Source organism: Pteropus alecto, unplaced genomic scaffold (genome assembly GCF_000325575.1).
Source record: "Pteropus alecto unplaced genomic scaffold, ASM32557v1 scaffold109, whole genome shotgun sequence".
Taxonomy (NCBI): Eukaryota; Metazoa; Chordata; class Mammalia; order Chiroptera; family Pteropodidae; genus Pteropus; species Pteropus alecto.
The window spans coordinates 5690556-5696555 of NW_006494608.1; the positions used below are offsets into that span (position 1 = coordinate 5690556).

At 40.4% G+C, this 6000-nt stretch overlaps 1 protein-coding gene across 5 annotated transcripts in view; it reads right to left on the reverse strand.

Moving 5' to 3' along the window:
• LOC102880723 (cytochrome c oxidase assembly factor 1 homolog) overlaps positions 1 to 1613 on the reverse strand; it is a 42226-nt gene extending 40613 nt beyond the window's left edge. For all 5 annotated transcript variants that reach the window (XM_006925351.3, XM_015599535.2, XM_006925350.3 and 2 more), the window contains exon 1: positions 1383 to 1613. The gene's annotated coding sequence lies outside the window, so the exon portion shown is untranslated. The remainder of the gene's footprint in view (positions 1 to 1382) is intronic.
• Positions 1614 to 6000: the final 4387 nt, after the last annotated feature.

The window sequence follows — 6000 nt, forward strand, 5'->3', positions numbered from 1 at the left end:
AAGTGAAAAAAGACAATCAAAAAAGACCACATACTGCATGATTTCATTTATATAAATTGTTCAGAATAGGCAAATCCATAGACAGATTAGTAGTTGCATAGGGCTAGGAAAGGAATGGAGTAGGAAAGGAAATAAGAATAGACTGTTAATCGGTTCAGGGTTTCTTTTTGGGGTGATGACAATGTTTTTAAATTAATTATGATGTAAACTGATCAAGATCAAAAACATACATATATACAGTGCCACATTAAAATGCACCTAGAACTACGTTTCATGTCTTACATCTCAAATCTTGCGATGTTAAAACAAGGCAAAATAACCTTTGGAATGGGCAGAAAGCAACATTGTGCCCCTATAAGAACTGTTTGCAAAGATAACATGGAAGCAGATACTCTGACAACTGAACTGAAAATAAAAAATAAAAAGTAAAATACATTTAAAATGCATTTTAAATGGGTTAATTCTATGGTATGTAAACTATATCTCAAATAGACTGTTATCTTTTTTTAAGGACTTTTAAACGGACTTTTAAAAAGAACTGTATTCCGCTCTCCCCCATTATATCCCCAGCTCCTAAAACAGTGCTTGGCAATACTCAACAAATTCTAACTAAATGAAAAAATAAATTTCAAAACAAAGGTAAACTATTATAAAACTCTGTCATATCCAAAGTCATGACATTCCTGCAGGTTGGCAAGGATACCGTGTGTATAAGTGTGTTTTCCAAGAAAGGACACAAGACTGAGGATTCGGAACCAAGACCTTGGAGGGTCTTAAAGCCAGCTAAGGAATTTGTATTATCCTGAATCAACAGGAAGGCCAGTAAGATTTTGAGCAGAAGAACACAGAATGTGTTTTAAATGTGCAAAGTTTAAGTAGAGAGTTGCTACTTCTATTCAAAGGTGAAGTAGACCAACAGAATATCCTAAAGGAGAGTGATACCCCTCAGGTGAGAATAGAGGGGAGTTAGGGGAAGATACGACGAGAAGCATGTATCAAAATATAAGAATCTTCGTAGATTTTTTAAATAACAGCCAGAACACCGCACGCACGCACACACTGAAAAGACCTCTATAGTCAGCCCCTGCATGGAGCTCAAGTGTGATCGGGACAAAAATTATTACGACCACTGAGCCAGAAATTCTACAACCATCTGGGCAGGAACTTTCTCACAGTGTAGAAACTTCGGACCATCAACAAAGTGCACGGTTCCACCTCTTCTCAAGGAGCCCCAATGCTCACAAATGCGCTCTTGGGAATGCTTAGCAAGGACTGCAGGGCAAGGCAATGGTTAGCTACAGGCAGCCTCATAACTACTGGGTGAGGGGGCATCTGGTTGCATTCCAAGACAAGGAGCCCACCGCAGGCTCCCAAACACCAACCTCGTCGCGGAACAACGGTGCGACTCGGCGACGGCGCGAGTCGCCCGGAGATGACTCCAGAGAAACCTCCTCTTGCTGCAGCCCACTTGGCCAGCAAACGCTGGCACCCGGAGGGCTGGAACAAACCCTTCTAGAAGTAGAAGAGACCGGGACTCGTTATCCTGGCATAAATCCTATCCATGAGGGATAACAGGACCATGCGTTTGAAAGCAAGAGGGTTCCTGGCGGATGTGGGAGGGGCCGGAAAAGCGCGCGGGCGGGCTCGCCCCGCAGGGAGCAGTCGAGGCTTCCGGCGTCTCCTCTTGGCGAGGCTAGAGGGCCACACGGCGACTGACAGAGACCTTGCTGTTGATCCCGGATAGGATCGCTTGAGCGGCCAAACTTCACCTTCTTAGACACTGAGATTAGCGTCAGGAAGGGGTTTGCCTTCTCAAATTTCCGTTTTTTGTTTTCTGGATCCTGGTGTCCTGCAACATCCAGTCAGTCCAGCAGCGCTTGACGAGGACATGTAAACCACTAGTTTTATGTTGCACCTCTGAGGGATCTCAAGCTCGGCTGATCCTCAAGGACGCGAAACTGCTGGCTCTATGACCCAGACAGACGCTGACGTCCATTTTGCTTCTTTCCGTTGAGAAATTTATCAACACTAAATTCTTTTTTATTCGCCAAATATTTTTTAAATGCCTACTGTGCTTCAGGGAATGCAGAGGTAAGAAAAAACTAATGATCTCTGTTCTCATGGACTTTTTAATAAAATGAGTAATAATAGTATTTACCTCATAGATTTGTTATGAAGTTGTAAAGCTATCTGGGAAAATTCTAAATAGTTTGAAATTAAATGATACATTTCTAAATTACCCATGGATTAAAGGAAAAGTCACAAAGGAAATTGAAAGACATTTTGAACTGAATAAAAAATGTGTATCAAAAGATGTGGAACACACTTAAAGCAATGCTTGGAGGAAAAATTTATAGCTTTATATTAGAAAAGAAGGAAAATTTAAATTAAATTATTTAAGCTTCCACTTTAAGAATTTGTGGGGGGTGGGGACAAAAGTAGAAAATGAAATAAAGATGATTTTGGAAGTAAATGGAATAGAAAAGTTTTTTAATAAGATCAATAAAATTGGTAAACCTCTAGCTAAACTGATCAATCAAGGTTGGGGGTGGAGGACGTGGCACAAATTACCAATATCAGAAATGAGAAGAGAAATCAGTACAGATCCTACAGACAGTAGAAAAAATAAGGAGTTCTGTTTCCAATAATAACAGAAGACTTCCTACTAGACCAGCCCTCTCACAGGTGAAAACTAAAAACTGCACTGAATAGAAAAAATAACGACCTGGAGATTTGGGAGTACACCAAAAGAAGATATATACTAGAAATGAGTGAATGCTTATAGGAAAGAAATGGGATTCAGTGAATTATCCGTTTTTATGTTGTTTTTGTTTGTTTGTTTGTTTGTTTTGATTAAGGTCAGGCTCCAGTTGATATCCTTGTTTGTAGTGGCTTGAAAACCTAGAAAATTAAAATAATAATAATAATAAATTTTTAAAAAGTAAGAAAGAAAAAGAAAGAAAAATCAGAAAATAGCTTTTGGGACAACCAGAGGTGCTGGAATGAAAGAGGAGTTAATCACTACAGATCCTACATACATTAAAAATGACCTTTTCAAAATATCCTGAGGTGAGGCAAGAGGTTATTGGATATGGACCACTCTAGGAAAGCAACACAGCCATGGGTGAGACAGAGTTCTTTAACTGAGACTATTGCTAAAGGGAGCCATTAGTAAGTGGGGTAATGAGTTTTTTATTCTAGATTGTGTGCCCCAGCAACCACCATTTACTTATGAGGGGGAGAGAAAAATATTACTGATAAGTCAGATTAAATTTAAGATGTGTAAAGTTGCTCAACAGAAGGACAATGAAAAATTAATTAGTTAAAGCTGCTAGGAAGATGTCTTAAAATGACAGGTAGATTTAGACAAAGGAAGGGAAGAACATTTCTGTCTGAGGAAATACTGTGAGACAAAGCACAGAGTTAAGAAAGGAGCAGCTGATTTATAAAATTATATAAACTGTGGCTATACAATTAAGTGTGCCGTCATTTTTTTATTCCTTTTTTCCCTGTTTTTTCCTATCTTTATTGAAATATAATAGACAACTAATTGCCTGCATTTACATTGTACAATTCAATGAGGTATTTTTTTCGATTATAGTTAGCATACGACACACCAGCCTCAGCTGTACAGTATATAGTTCAGAGATCCACCCAACTTGCAAAGCGATCACCCCACCAAATCCAGCACTCCTCCTCCCCCCAACATATTCATTTCAACATTATTAACCATTTTTCCCATGCTATACTCTACATCCCCATGTCTACTCTACAACCATCCACCTGCACCTCTCAATCCCTTTGCCCTATTTCCCCCCCTAAACCCCGCTCCCATCTAGTATCCCTCAAAATATTCTTTGTACCTATGAGTTTATTTCCACTTTTGTATGTGAAATCATGCGATATTTGTCTTTCTCTATCCAACCCATTTCATTCAACGCAATACCCTTCAGATCCATCAAGGCAATATCTTTTTCCATCCCCTTTTAGTCTGTATGTGTCTTTTAATCTGAAGTGAGTCTCTTGTAGGCAGCATATGTAGGGATCTTGTTTTCTTATCCATTCAGCCACTCTGTCTTTTGTTTGGAGCACTTAATTCTTTTCCATTTGAGGTACTTGTTGATAGGAATGTAGTTTACCATTCATTTTCATGTTTTTGATACATGTTTTTTCTTCTTAAATCTCTCCAACATTTCCTATATTACTGGCTTGGTGCTGATAAATTCCTTTAGTTTATTTTTGTCTGGGAAGCTCTTTATCTGCCCTTTGACTCTAAATGATAGCTGTGCTGGATAAAGGACTCTTGGTTGTAGACCCTGGCTTTTCATCACATGGAATATTTTGTGCCAAGCTCATCTTTTGAGAAATCAGTCTGCCAGTCTTATGGGTGTGTCTTTATAGGTAACTAACTGCTTTTTCTCTTGCTGCTTTTAAGATTCTCTCTTTGTACTTAATCTTTGGCATTTTAATTTTAATGTGTCTTGGTGTGGGACTATTTGGGTTCATCTTTTCTGGGACTCTGAGCTTCCTGAGGTTATATGTTTATTTTCTTCACCAGATTAGGGAAGTTTTCCATCATTACTTCTTCAAATAGCTCTTCAACTTCTTGTTTTTCTTCAGGTACCCCTATGACACAGATTTTTTTACATTTAATTGTGTCCCATAGGCTCCTTAAATTATTATTATAGTCTTGGCATCTGTTTTGCTATTCCAATTGAGTGTCCTTGGTTTCCCCATCCTCTATAGTAGTGGTTCATTTATCTTATTTATCCAAGCTATTGATTCCCTCTAATATACTCTTCATCTCAGATAATGTGTTCTTCATTTCTGACTGGTTCTCTTTTATAATCTCCATTTCCATTTTTATATTTTTTTTATCTCTTTGTTAAAGTTCTCACTGAATTCATCTACACTTCTCCTAAGTTTATTCAGCATCCTTATAACCAGTATTTTGAACTCTGCATCCATTAGATTGCTTGACATTGTTTCTGGATCTCTTCTGTTCTTCATATGGTTTCTGCTTCTTTGTCTTCCCGTTTTGGCTGCCTTTCTGTGTCTGTGTCTGTGTATTAAGCAAAGCTTCTAAGTCTCCCGGTTTTATTAATACAGTTTGTGTAGTAAATGTCCAGTGGCACAATCCTGAGAGGGGTTCAGCTGCAGGTCAGATTTAGCCCCAGCCTGTTCCCCTCTGGGGCCACCTTTTAAGATTCAGCAAGCAATCCACAGGTGCTGTGCTTATAGTTGCCTCAAAAGGCCACACCAGAAACCAAGTCCAGCTGTCACCAGTGTGAGTCTTGGCGCTGCTCAGCAAGGAGCCCCCGACTCCTGGAGGATACACCCTGGATGTAACTTGGCTGGGGCTGCGAGTTGGGGGAGGCAGAGTTTCAGGGAATCCTCTGGGCTGAGCGATCTCTGTTATCCAGTTTGATGACATCACTGCTATGGCAGCGTTGAGTCTGCACACTGGGTAGGGGGAGGGCTCAACAGGAACAATGGATACTGCTGGCACTTCGGCCAGGGAGAGAGCCTCGCCACGACCCTCACTCCAACAACTCAGTGTCACCCTGTAAGTTCCTGCGCAGCTGAACTGGCACTGGTGCTCATCGCGAGCAGGTCCATCACCACAGAAGTCCACTCACGGCCGCAGCCCCTTTAAGAGGCGTCTGCAGCAGCCTCTGTCTCACTCAGTCGTTTGGGACAGGGCAGCCTCGTATTCTCACCCTGTCCTACCTTCTGCCATTTCAGGATGATTGCTTAGATTTCTCCCTAGTTGTATGGCTTGTTCATCTAGATCCCAAGCGATTTTTCCTTGCTGTTTTACTCCTTGTTTCCGTCACAACTTTGATTTGATTGCCAGAGGGATGAACAGAGCCTCCATCATCGACGCCATTTCCCCTGCTCCCCTCTGAAGTATGCTGTTATTTAAAATCTTTATTTTGAAATAAGTATAGATTCATGGGAAGTTTGGGGGGGAAAAAAAGTAAACGAAGGGTCTATGTA